The following is a 15,347-nucleotide window of genomic DNA, read 5'->3' on the forward strand; positions in this document are numbered from 1 at the left end:
TTCACTTTCTACATATGGTACGAGAATCAAGCTTTTTGGGGAATGGAGGATGTGTCTCTTCTGCCTACAAGTGTATTGAGAGCAGGAACAGATGTACGAAGATTTCATGGGTAAACTCCTTCTCATTGTAAAATTTGGTGTTTGGTTTGGGTGGTCATGGGCCCACTAGAAGGTTTGGGCCCTGGGCTACCACCCAAAATGCCTATATTATAATCCAATACTAGTGGGCTGAAATTAGGGAAACATGTTGGGTATTTATGCATTAAAAAGAAAAAAAAAAGATAGATATATAGAGTAAAGGAAAGAAAGAAAGAAGGAAATAAAGGAAAACTCTCACGTTAGTTAATGCCTAATGAATGCCTGTGTTTGGGATGGAAACGCAATGGGGCTCATTTACTAAGGGTCCACGGAGCGCATTTTTTCCCGGCAATTTCCTTTTAGTGGCGAATGGCCCCGGAATTTTGGCGCACGCAATCGGATTTTGGCGCATGGGCGCCGGCTTGCACACGACAGAAATCGGGGGGCATGGACATCCCGACAGATTCGGACAACATGCAAGATTTAACATTTAGAATTGTGTCGCAAGACACAAACTTACAAGCACCGGGAAGAAGAAGGTGAACTCCGGCGGACCTTGGCGCGGAAGAGACGGATGCAGGAACTTGGGTGCACAATCTTAGTTAATTGTGGCAGACCCAAATCCTCGTAAATCGCCCCCATTGTTTACAATGAAAATTATCACTTGAGTATACCGCAATGTCAGACACCTCAAAAATATCTTCTAGTCTTGAAGTGTACCTTCATCATTCCTTCCCCACGACCTGAAGTGGGGATAGATTGTTTTCTGGGGAGATTGGCTGTCATGTACATCATTCAAAGTGCATGTAGTCCAACTCTTCTCCTGTCAATCGTAAATTAATTTTTTTTACAAAGCGAACTACACTAGGATGTCACCATTTTTCCCTTTGCCTTCATTCTTCTTGAAACGTGAAGGCCCATTCTTTTGGAACCATCATTTCCTTCCATATCACTTATCAGAATTCTACTCAAAAAGGTGGCTGTGTGGAATTTGAAAATATTAAACTTCTTTAAAAAACAGTCAAAGACATAGACATGTCATGACATGTCATGTTTACACCATTCTTTCCTTGTTGGAACATCTTTTACTTTGGCCATTGTCATGATGAAATAATCCTTGTATCTAGACATACCTAAGACAGAGAAACACCGAAGAAGCCGATCCAGTGAATTGACCATCCTACCAATGCGTCTGATTTCTTCTCCCCGTTCATTTACTTATTTGTTGACGCTCTTCTGCTTGCTTTAAGTGGATTGTTTGTGTAATAGTGTGCCACCTAAAGCACATTTGTGGAAAATAAATGGTGGCTATTGGGTCACTTAAAATATTGATTAAAGCAGCTAAGTGCAGGAACACTATATTTTTCTGTAAATTGGTAGGTATGTGTTAACAATGCATCTCGGCTGGATGTCAATGGGACAGAAGCATTACAGCTTGTGAAGAAAATGCAGCATTTTGAAGCTATGGACACAGATCATTAAGAATGTAATTTACATGGAATTACTGCCATACTGCTTCTGTCATTTCATGAGTCTTGTTACTACCAAAGAACCATAAATGCATGGGTTCCAAATCACTGACAAGAGTCCTCACCCTGTACTTAACGCTTTCAGCATCAGAAAATTCAATAGCAAATTCATATTGTCATATATCATCCTAAATTGTATCCATTAATTACATTGCGAGCCAGCCAGATCATAAAACAATACAATGTGTACGAACCGGGTGAACCTGAGGCCTTTCTGTGTGAAAAATTATCGATTTCGTATGATAAATTCTCAAAAAATAATAATAACATCAAATAAATTAATTAAGTAAATAAAAAAAAATTATGATATGAAAAAATGTATGATATGCAGAAATATGGAATGAAAGATAGATTTTAGGACCTAGATCCTGAATATTACAACACCAGATTTATACCAATATTATGAATAAAAGGAAATGTCATGAGTCATGTATGACAAGCATGTAGATTGATGTACATTGAGTACGGACAGTCCCCAAATTACATACAGGATAGGTTCTGTAGGTTTGTTCCTAAGTTGAATTTGTATGTAAGTCAGAACTGGTAAATTTAGTAAGTGTAACTAACACCAGACAAATTATTTTTGAGACCTTTGACAATTAGATTTTAAATATTATGGGGTTGAATAAGGATTAACAAACAAAAACTTTATTGCAGACTCCTTGCAGTTGGTCACTACAGTCTTGGACTAAATTAAGAGTAAATTATCAGTATCCAGAGAGCATCAGCAGTGGTCACAGTGGGAAGAGAGGTAGGTTTTAAATTAGGAGTCTTCTGTAGGTCAGGTGTCCTTAATTCAGGGAGTGCCTGTAGATAGATTTTAGTATGACAATATTTATACTTTAGCCATAAAGGGGTTCCAAAAATTCTAGGAATTAAACAGACACAAAATGTAGTTACCCAGCTCCGGCTCCCAGTCCCTTGTACATTCAGTCTTCAGTACATCTGCATGTTTGTAAATGTCAGAGGATGAGGGCCCAGCTTTAGCCAATGAGTTGCCTTCTTGGACCACGGGATATCATATTTGACATAAGAGGAAGTTACGTTCTATGGTCTGTACTGTCCACTTAGTGACCTCCCAGCATTTCTGGGGTGATGATGGAACCGTGAACTAGAGCAGGGTAAATACACTTTATTTCTCTTTGCCACCCCTGTCCTTACCCCAACAAGGGTTTCCAGGATAACATAACTGAAATGTCTCATGTTGGCTATTGTTCGCCTTTGAAGACTGTCTGATGGCATATGTAGTCTCATAGGCACAATGCTCCGTGGGAAAGGGCAAAAAAGCTTTTGTCTAGAAAGATAACATCTACTACCTAGTTTCATCTAATCAATAGGGTACCTTGGGAGACTTTCATGACCCAATATCACGATAAGGGATTTTACTCAAACCAAAACCCTCTCTAAGAGTTAGAGACATCTGTGGAGAGCAGGTTTGAGATTTTGACATCATCCTGGAGGAGAGCTAATTTATATACATTTTTCTCAGAAGCATTGTGCCTGCCATTGTGCAAATTTTATGCACCAAGTGGAAGTCTCAAAGAGAAACAACCCGGAAACGACTGTCAATGGATGGGTGATTATTTCTTTTGGCAAAGTCTCTGGTCCTACTACAATCCCTAATCTGGTATTGAAGGGGTTGTCCACTTTCAGCAAATGAGTGATATTCTTTGTGTAATTAAATGTTATGCAGTTTTCCAATATCCCTTCCCTTCCTTGGTTGAACTTGATGGACATGTGTAATTTTTCAACCGTATGAACTATGATACTATGAATATACTTTCTGTATTGATTCCTTCTGGTTTTCTAGATTTCTACTTGCTGTCATTCAACAGGAAGCTTCATTGTTTACTTCCTGTAGATAAAAATCGGTCCATGCTCATGTCACACAGGTGCACAAATTATTATATCCCTGGTCATGTGATGTCACACAGGTGCACAACTTGCTATATCACAAAGCTCTAATTAATCTCTGTGATGTAACGAGCCGTGCACCTGTGTTATATTAATTGACCAGGGACTGATTTTTATTCACAGGATGTAGACAATGAACTTCCTAATGAATAACAGCAAGCAGAGATCTAGAAAAACATAGAACAAAAAGTATATAAGAAAATGGTATAACTTTTCATTACACACACAATATAAATTTTATGCTGAAAGCAGACCATCGCTTTAAGGCACCTAAATAGGCTGAGCATTTAATCACAGTGTTACCCCCAATAGGTGGCACTACAGAGAGTTACTTAGCATAGAACTTTTAGTGGGGGCGGATTGGTGGTTCTGGCAACACACTTCCAAAAGTCTATTGGAAATATTGTATAAGTATAGTTCATAAATAGCAAATTGCTTACCTCTGGTGACACATATACAGATGTCTACCTCCCTGTCAGCACGCCAAGAAAGTATTTCACTTGACTTGAGTAAAATACATAGTACATAAAACAGCTTTATATGAGCAAATGTTAAAGTGCACTTATATCCCCCAGTCAATCACACGTAAATCACTGTGCGCTCATTTAGAACTTTTAAAACTTGGATTTCAAAAATGGAATTGTGACTGGATTCACTACCGATGTTTGGCTTTTATATCCAGTCCTTCATAGCTCCGACGTCAAATTAGCTTTTCTTAGACTAGTTCCACCAATTAAAAAAAAAATCAGGGGATGATGAGAGTTTTGCAGTGGGAACTTTACCCAGGCTTTAAGCCTTTGATGATATGTTTAACATCTTAATGACCTGACCGTTTTCTGCTTTTGCCTTTCCGTTTTTTCACTCCCCACCTTCCTAAAGCCACAATTCTTTTATTTATCCATATACAGGGATATATGAGAGCATATTATCTTAGTGTCACTAATTTATATTCAATGTAATGTGCTGGGAAGCAGGAAAAAAAATTCCAAATGGAGTACCAATGACAAAAACATTGTACTTGCGCCAGTTTCTTGGGGGTTTCACATTAATGGTTTTCACTGTGTGACCCAGATAACAACTACCCTTTATTTTTTGGGTGGGTACAATCACAGAGATCCCAAATTCATATAAGTTTTATTATGTTTTAATACATTTTTAAAAATGAAAATCTTTTATACAAAAAGAAAGTGTCTTCAATTTAACGTATTCTTGAGCAAAGAACAATTTTTATACTTTATTGCACGGAGCTGTGTAAGATGTAATTTTTTGCGGGATGAGATGACATTTTGATTTCTACCAGTTTGGGTACTGTATGACCCTCTTTTTAGGCCACCTGGGGTACTTGGTCCCTAGGAGGTCTGATTGCTCATATCATATACCTCTGTATTACAGAATATGAGGATTTACTTGTTATCTTTATTTGCCTGCCTCCAGCAGATGCTTACAGATCGACAGGCATGAAGGTCTCTGAGATAGCCGCACCCCACTCCTCATGACCTCACGGGGGCAAAGTTGAAAGCCAATATGGCATGGTCCAGTGAATTGCCACAGAGTGCATTTAAATGAGGAATACAGGCAGTCGCAAGGTTACATACAAGATAGGTTCCTTAGGTTCCTTGGGTTTGTACTTAAGTTGTATTTGTATGTAAGTCGAAACTGTATATTTTATAATTGTAGCTCCAGACAAAATAGGTTTTTTTTGTCTCAAAATTTGATTTGGGTTTTCAAAATTTTTTTTTTTTAAATGAAAGCATCCAAAGAGCTTCACCAGAGGTCACAGTGGGCGGAGGGGTCCGTCTGTAACTAGGGGTTGTCCTTAAGTAGGGGTTCGTCTGTATCTGCAAACGGTGCCAGCATCAATAGCGGCAGTTGTTATTTATACCCAACATGCCATTGAAACCTCTGCATACCCCCTTGACAACGGCATGACGTAGTATTCCATCATTGGTCGTTATTTTGATCCAGAGGCCATTATCTGTAGGTGACTATCCTGCTATTCCTCTTAGTGATTTATTAATAAATTGACATCTGAGAGTTGCCAGTTTCGGACGTTATTCCTGCACAGTGTGACATTGTCCAATCATTACCAGACTGTGTAGGAACATGACCCTTTGACAAGTAGAAGGTAAAATTATCAATGTATTTAAACATTTTAAGGAATAACAGAGTTACAGAACAATTTTGCATTATTATTCTATGGGAAATCCAAGTATTTACCAAAACAGAAAATTTAGGAAAGAAACTAATTAAGATTTATGGAAAATATGTAACCTAATATTTGGGTATTTCCATATCCCGCTGTATTAGAAAATGTTAACATGCAGTGACGGGTGCACTTTAAGAATATTCGTGGCAACCAATGATTTCTAAACTGAGATGACGGGTGCAGCTACCTATATAATGTCTAAAATGCCCTGCTCAGAGCGTGTTAATGATCGGAGCCCGTCTGGTTAACTTCTTCATTCCTGGACAACATAATCCAGCTGATCTTAAGCCCTTAGATATTGAATTATAGTCTTTGTGTAATAGAAAGAGAAAATCCGTAACGCCAAACAATGTCTGAGATGCCGAGTACTTTTCACCTTGGAGCGAGACTTTTCTAATATGCAAAGCTTATTTTGTTGAGCAATGCGACAATGACTTCACATTATTCACAGATAATTTATCAGGCATAAAATGCACTGATCAGACATTTGTCAAACATGACAGATACACTCAACAAGCCAGTTCCTACCATACAGAGGCCAATGAAACTCTATTGTCATAAATCATTTGATGTAGATCCAGTGAAAACTTAGGGAAACAAATTATTTCCTTCCTGCAAAGGCAAGTCCCATTGTGGATCATATATCCTTCTTTATTCATAAAGATCCTATAAACGTCTCCGAAGCAAACAATTGCTTGTAGAACAGGATCGCGTCAACACGAAGGAAGACAAATGAGACTTGTACATAGATTGTCCATGAACATTTATATGGACACTGACAGAATCTTCTAGCTGCATTAATTCAGAAAACTGAAAATGGGACCTGAATATTCAGATTGGATGTATGGGTCTGTACCTCAAAAGAGATGGGATGTAAACAACAGTAGTGTTATTAGTAAGCCCAATGTATTGTTATAGCAACATGAAAGTCAATTAAAGGCTCTGATTTCATTCAATTATTTCATGTATACGGGACGGGGGCTTCTTGGGTCTCTTTTGATGAAGGGGTTGGGCTAAGGAAATTTCAATACCTGATTCTATTATTTTGAAGGCTGCCTTGCTGAACTGTTCATGCTTGTGTATGGGATTTGTGTATTTATCATTAGACCAGCTACTTGGGATAGTTCTATGTCTATCTTTGGAGTTCCGCTGTCCGTCATATTCATTAAAGTGGCTTTGGCCCTTTAATAAATGTTCTTATGGTTTATTTTCTGTCTGGGATTTTTTATTCAAAAAGTCCCAAGAAAGTCTCAAAATGCATAAAAAGTCCCAGCACATAGATCAGCAGCGGACTAGAGTGACTATGAGACTTTTGATTAGACTTTTTTCAAAAGTCTCAAGTCATGAATCCCGCTTTGCACGGTGTTGCACTAGCAATAGTTCTCTGTTTACGCCAGATTAATGAAGAGGTGTGTGTAGTCCTGTGAGTCTTTTTAGCAGTGAAAAGTCTCCAAAACCCTCAATGAGACTACTTTGAGAATTGTTTACGCCAAAAATAGCTAATGATAAAAAAAACAATATCTGTCAACTAAATTTGGCCAACAACTATTCAAGGCACTTCATAGTAATACAAAGGCCCCAGGAATAGGGATGAGTGAATATTATTGTAACAAACAATGTTGGTTTGATTCTGCAGAGCTCGAAAGTAGACTTCAGCCAAAATTCCAAGTTTGGTTCATCTCCCTCTCCCAGCGGTAACACCCTCTATTGCTGTCGGCAGCGATCACGGGTGTTATTCTTTACATGTGCACCTCCATTTTGTCGCTCCCCTTGACATACCGGCAACTACATGCCTTTGTCTGCATTATGTAAAGGAGAACAACTGTAATTGGTGCCAGCCAGCATAATTGGGTCCGGGTTAAGCAGAACCCACTGGTCCTGAATGCTGCCCACAAATAATGGGGGCCTACCCCTTATAGGGGACAAAGATGGGTCAGTGTGGCCTATGGTACTACCTGGTTTCTTGACCTCTCATTACTTTGCTTGATGCCCATTATTTTGTTAAAGAGGAGGATTTTTGGTTGGTCACTCATTGATACTAGAAATGTGCCAAAGTTTCCGAACATTTTCAAAAGTCAACATCTTTTTGCAATAATCCAGAGCCAAGTCAATTTCTTTGCACAGCTAAATTCATTTTCTGAAAGGTTGTCATAAAGCTAATAAAGAGCTTCTGAAGAATAATCACAGAATGTAATTGTATCATCCAGGCAGCTAACAGAAGGGCATGGAATCGAAGGGCTCAAGATGTAGCAGAGCTGCAACCAAATATCAGAAGTTTTTCCTTTGTGTTAGGTTGTATTCACATGAATATGTGCCCACCCGGGTGCCTACTGCACATGCACGGCCCAGAACACACCGGAGACGGAAGCATCCAGTGCGCAAATGCGAGGACTGGAACCTGGGGGGTGGTGGCTGCAATACATAGAGGAGTGCCGGCACGCCCCCTTATGAATATACCCGACCGCATTTGGTGAGAGGTCAGAAAATCAAGGTACTTTTTCCTAATCTTTTCCTGAAGACAGGAGGATAAATTTAACATCAATAGAAAGGGGCTGGATTAGGTGACTATGTTTGAATGGGGGCATAATTTAGCGACAGGTCCTCTTTAAGTATGGTTTCGTCTCAAGTTTTATGGGCCAAAAATGTTGAAAATATTAGACAACTTGAAATGAGAAATATCATTTGCGACATTTAGCACATTTGGAATAGAAGATAAATGTGTCTTACTGACAAAAATAACAAATGTCCGGCGCACATTTCAAAATGTAGAAGTCCAGGTGGGTTGTATTAGTTAAAAGTTAACTTTTATTATAGAAACATATGCAGATACAACGTATTTCTTGGTAGGAACGAAACCTTCTGGTAAACACATATATACCCTGTATTATACACCAGTTTTTCATGCACAGATGTAACCTGAATGATGGGTTAGTCCTAACATGAAATGCATTGTATCTGAATATATTTTAATAATAAATGTTAACTTTTAACTATCGATTACAACCCACCTGGATTTTCTGTTCCCCCATTTGGAAGCATTAAGGTTTTTGTTCACTGTTGCAACTGCCCTAAAAATTGGAATTGTCAGTAGAAAAGTCTGATGAATCAGGCACTTAAAACCGGATATGAATAATCAAATAAAGATGTTCTATGCCATAGACGACTATGGGGGACGGATATACAGCTGAAAATTTGCAATTGTATATACAGTACGTCCCCCAAACGTTTGTGTAAAATAATTTGTTGTAATATTATGACAAGTGCAGGCACAAAACTTTAATTTTTTTAAATATTCATTCAATCCTATTTCTCAAAATAATAATTTTCTTCTAGATTTACAAATCCATTGGATTAAATATTGATAATTAAGATAAGATAAGATAATCCTTTATTAGTCCCACAGTGGGGAAATTCACATTAGGTGCAGATCCTAAATACAGGCGGTCCCCTACTTAAGGACACCTGACTTACAGACGACCCCTAGTTAAAGACGGACCCCTCTGGCCACTGTGACCTCTGGTGAAGCTCTCTGTATGCTCCCAGGCTGCAATGATCAGATGTAAGGCGTCTGTAATGACACAGGTTAATCCTCGGTCCCATTACAGCAAAAAAAAAAATTTGAAACTCCAATTGTCACTGGGACAAATAAAAAAATCTGTCTGGATTTCCAATGATAAAATATACAGTTACGACTTACATACAAATTCAACTTAAGAACAAACCGTCTCTATATTGGCTTTAAATATAAAAATGTTTGCATTGACAATATCATAAACATATTTTAATTTCTTAACAATTTCTTGATCCCTCGTAAATAACACACCCGCTTCTATAAAAGCAAAGCCTCTTACATTAATGCAAGTTACACGTCTAAAATATACATATAAAACAAATTTCAGAATCACAGCAGTGTTTTCCTATGTCTTTCCTAATTTTGCCTAGGACGCTGGCTGTCTTCTTGCTTGAATCTCGAATATATCATTATCAGCAATGTAATGAACAATAATGAATTCCCTGTGGCCATGTCTTTTATTTACCTTTTTTTTTTCCCTCTGAAAAGACAAAATAGCCTGGGGGCGTCTCCCATTGGGGGTTAATTTTCTTCCTCTGCAGTAAGCATGCAAAGGGTTTAAATTAATGCATCCTAATTAAAGTAGTGCTAAGCCGTCTGATCTCCAGACAGAAGAGGAGGAATCAGAGGAATTGCTTACACGTTCTTAGATGAGGAGGCAAACCACTGTGGTGACATTACGTGTGGCGGAGCATGGTGTATGGATTTCCGAGCTTGTTGGTCGCCAGATTACAATTTTTACTGATACAATTAGATATTCAGTCATATCAGCGCAGTTCTGAAAAAAAAAAAAACGTAGACGCGCAAAGACTCTAGTGTGAATGGTCCAAAACAAAGAGTATCAAAGTAGAGTTTACGTCCACTTGAAAAGGTCTTGATGTTGCTCAGATGTCACCTTCATGTTCTTACTTTTGTGCTAATTATACACGACGTGTAACATTCAAATCCTACGAGTCGTTAGAGATGAACCAATCGATTTGCCCAGTTGAAGATTCAGGACTAATTTCTCAGGCACTGAATTGAATCCAAATCTTTTATGCTGCACTTCATACAAATACAGGCAGTCCCCGGGTTACGTACAAGATAGGTTCTTTAGGTCTGTTCTTAAGTTGAATTTGTATGTAAGTCGGAATTGTATATTTTAGAATTGTAACTCCAGACAAATTTTTTTTGGTCTCTTACAAATGAATCTTAAAAATGTTGGATTGTCATCAGAACCAGGATTAACAATAAAGCTTAATTGCAGATGCCTCTGATAACTGCTATAGCTGATTATTGTAGCCTAAGGCTAAAGTACAGTAAACTACCAAAATCCAGAGGTCCGTTTGTAACTAAGGGTCGTCTGTAAGTCGGGTGTTCTTGAGTAGGGGACCGCCTGTATGTTATTCATCCCAGAGCTGAGGAACCAGGTGATTGTTGAGGGAAAATGAAAAGAATTTCCCCAAAAAAATTTTGCAAAAAATTTACAAAACAAGATTGTTTTATTAAAAAATCCTATCTGTGTTTCAGAGGACTAAGAGGGGTTAACATACCAATTTCCAGGACAACTGCAGAAACATTGCTTCAGATCGATGCTTTAATGAAGCAAATCTTACAAGATTCACTCATCTTTGTGAGTGCTCGTAGACTTTAGATCTTTTTCAGCTATTATTTCCAATCCCATCCAATGTGGATAGTGGAGTAAGCTTTTGGTGATGGTTTATCTATCCCGAGAACAAAGATTTTTGAGAATGTTGCAATTCAGCTGATTCCCCCCTAGCCTGGTGTTTCCCATAGACATTACAGAAGTTCAGTGGCTCCTGGAGAAATCAGTATGTTTAGTTGATATTTTTAGATGATCTATATTGCCACTGTTTGTTACAAATTTACCAATGTATTCTACGGCCCACTGTCCGATTTGAAGGGGTAGTCTGTTTTTTAAAAAAAAATCCAACCAGAAGGACCCTTTGGTGCCGTGCTATCCAGCAACAGGAAGTAGTCGGATGGAAGCGCCTGGCACTGTAATCAAACAGAGACACGTCACTTGTCCCTGAGAAGGTAAGCATAAGTTTTATTTTTTTTATTTTTATTGCCCCTATGGTAGGATAAATATATATTTAAACCTGGACAACCCCTTTAAAGGATTCAATAATGCAAAGTACCCTGATTATAATAATAATAATCTTTATTTATATAGCACCATCATATTCCGTAGCACTTTACAAATCATAGGGGACAAATATAATAAAACATGAGAGAGCACAACCATTTATATGGATTAAAAATTATACTTATGTTACTTTGAGACTGTAAGTCTTACTTTGAAAGTAAGTCTTGATATTGCCATCCGGTTATTTGTTTCTTAATTTTTTTAGGTATAATTGGATAGGTGGGGAGGATAGTGCCCTACCTATTTTACCTATACTACTAGAAAAATATAAGTTCAAAGAAGGTGAAGTATACAATACTTTCATCACTTATCAATGTATTTTAAACCATTTAGGTATTAAAAGTTAAGTTTTATATGACTTTACCTTCTTTGAACTTTTTAGTTTGTTGGCTAATATTGCAGAACACATGGGGGGTCATTTACTAAGGGCCCGATTCGCGTTTTCCCGACGTGTTACCCGAATATTTCCGATTTGCGCCGATTGTACCTGAATTGCCCCGGGATTTTGGCGCACGCGATCGGATTGTGGCGCATCGGTGCTGGCATGCACGCAACGGAAATCGGGAGGCGTGGCCGAACGAAAACCCGACGTATTCGGAAAAACCGCCGCATTTAAAAACCGAAATTGTGTCGCTTGGGAGGCGCTTAACTTCACCTGGTCCAACTCGGTGTATTCCGGAGCGGTCAGTTGATTTTCAGCGCAGCAGCGCCACCTGGTGGACGGCGGAGGAACTACCTTCATAAATCCCGTCCGGACCCGAATCCTGTTCAGAGAACGCGCCGCTGGATCGCGAATGGGCCGGGTAAGTAAATCTGCCCCAAGGAGATCACATCTCTGTGCCAAGAGTCGGCTCCAGGTTTCAGTAGGCCCCTGGGCAACATAACCTCAGCAGGCCCCATTACAGTGAACTCACGTGGCGGCATTAAAAATTTAAAAACTAAAACAGTCGCCTGTCCCCTAAAATATTTCCTAGTTTATGTTATGTAAAGACTTATGTGGGTACCCCTAGCAACTCTGGGACGTGGCACTTGCCCAGTTATGCCCAGTGCTGGTGCCAGCCCCAATAGAACTGCATAGGCTCCTCTGTACATGTGCTCTTGCACTAATATCACAGTGATTTCCTTTTATAGCAGGTTAGACTATTAGAAGATTAGAACAATTTCAATTATAGGACAACATTACAGACAGACGTAAAGCTTATAGTTGGATATATTCAGTCTACTGTAGGAAAATCAATGATGAAAATCCAGCCTTACTTTAATGATTCTTTTCAGATGGTTTTCATGGACAAGTGATGGACATTGACCTGTACCTGTCAACTTTGAGCTAGAACTAGAGCAGAGGCCACTCAAATGGCTTATCTTTAGAAAAGCAGTAGGATTCCCCAGAATAAGTCCAACCCATAAGATCCAACCTTCCTGAAATGAAGTCCTTTGGTGATCGTCACATAGTTTTCATATACATCACTACAAATATTACCTGTCAAAAATGGTATTCAGTGAGAAAAACTCTAGGTTTAGACAAAAAATCTCTGGTGAAAATCTGACAAGTTCCCCAAAGTTACTGTAACTAACTAGTGACTGATTACTGGTTGTAGGGTTTACAGGAGTTTTAGCTGAGCATCATTGTATAAATTCTTTACTAGATATATTTTTATATAACCCAAAGGAAAGTAACGGAAGATCCCGGGTTACGTACAAGATAGGTTCTGTAGGTTTGTTCTTAAGTTGAATTTGTATGTAAGTCGGAACTGTATATTTTATCATTGTAACCCCAGACAAATGTTTTTGATCTCTGTGACAATTGGATTTTAAAAATGTTGGATTGTCAACATTGAAGAACCAGGATAAACAATAAAGCTTCATTGCAGAAACCTTTAATAACTCTTATAGTTGTTTATTGTAGCCTAGGACTAAAGTACAGTAAATTACCAACATCAAGAGGTCCGTTTGTAACTAGGGGTCATCTGTAAGTTGGGTGTTCTTAAGTAGGGGACCGCCTATATCTGATCCCTGGTTGTATTTCGATAGGTATGGATCAACTGATGTGCTTAGGGCTGTTGAGCATTGCTCTATGGCACTTTGATATCCACCATAAAGATTGAATGCTATATATAAATTAATGAAGACGACTATAGATAAGGAAAACTGGTGATTATCCAGTTGTGTTTTCCCATGTAAATACAACCTACAGCAGATTGTCTGGCAATTAGAAAATGTCCTCTATGGTTCCATTCAACATTGAGCTATGACTTACAGATACAAGAAAATACAGATCTAGAAAATGCTCCAAGTCATGATAGCCAGATAAAAAACCTAGGAAGACGGTGGTGCATGTGCCATATGGACACCACTGGGCCACTCCGAGAAAGAAAACCCAGAGTGAAAATCATCAATGAAGAACCTGCCAAATAATAATAATGCTTACATAGAGAAGAAGGACCAAGAAGTAAAGGTATATGATACCGGCACACACCCAAGGTCCTGGCGACATATTTACATTTTCCTGACTAATTTGCCTCTATGATGTATTTACCTTCGGTCTTGGACCTCTAAAACTGTGGCATAAGGGAAATAAGATATGACCTATAATTCTAGTCATACTTGAATACATGTGTTTTTTGGGTTTTGCATTTAATAAATTGTACTAAGTAACACACATGAGATTCATATGAGAAAGAGCCTGCCAAAAAGCCACTCGGTCTGTACCAGTATACGTAGATGATGGGATAACTAAATATTTTCTCTCACTTCAACAACTCCGGCACTATCTCCAGAACTTGATCTTTTATTCACTTGAAAAAGGGGACCCCACAACCCCGAAACGCGTTGTGATTACTTGGTCTATCTTAATATAAATAAAAAAAAAAATTTTTTAGAGTAATTATCCAGTCCTGTCATGCGCCTGCTGTCCTTGACTTCCCTGAACCTAAATATTTTCTCTAAATCTGGCCACAACTCAGTAACTGCATAAAACTAAACTGACCCATACACCCTTGATAGGAATGAGTAGTCGATATCTATTCCTTTCCACCCCACTCTCTATATACATGCATGCTCAGTTTTGGCTAAGATGCATGAAAGCTTCTGCCAGACCCTTACCACCAAGAATAAATTCAATATTCAGGTTAAAGTGAATTCAAAATGGCTGACTTTTCTTTCCTTCACATCGATTTGGCATAAAATGCTACATTTGTAATTGTGTGATCATGTACTTAAATACTTCTAGTGTAGAATCCTTTAGAGATTGTATTGTTGAGACTTTAATATAGCATTTTTATTAATTACACCTTAAGATTATTTCTCTATCGGTTCTATGTGAATGCTAGTGTTTTATAATGGGTTCATTTTTGGCAGTAACCATAATAACCCTAATAACAAGGGGTTAAGCATAGACAGGCCAATTCAATGCATATTGATAATGGGGCTCGAGGTATCTGTAGCTGATATGAAAGAGAATGTCTTCTTATCTAACTCTTTCTACTTCCTCTCCCCACTCTTTCATCCCACATTTTAGTGTGCATAAAAGTAGCTGTGATCCCGGAGCCGCTGCTAGGAATGACTGGATGGCTGTCAGCCTTGTGTTCTCCACACGCCGCAAAAACTGACAGAAAAATACCGACCGTGACAAGGGAAAAAAAGAACATTATGTCCTTTCACCCGTCACTTCTCCAAATTGCTCAATCTCGGCTGACATATTATTATACATTGTTTCTCCGCGAGCGGGAAAAAAGCCAATTTCTTTTCTTTTTACCTTTTTATTTTAAACTACAGAACTTTTAAGAACTACAGAGGCGACGGCAGGGAGAAATGAGCAAGATTTTTTTTTATTTATTTACAGAGACTGGTTATAATTAACCCATAAGGTGCCGGAAACCCCATAAACCAAGTGTGGACTTA

The sequence above is a fragment of the Engystomops pustulosus genome, chromosome 7 (genome assembly GCF_040894005.1).
Source record: "Engystomops pustulosus chromosome 7, aEngPut4.maternal, whole genome shotgun sequence".
Lineage (NCBI taxonomy): Eukaryota > Metazoa > Chordata > Amphibia > Anura > Leptodactylidae > Engystomops > Engystomops pustulosus.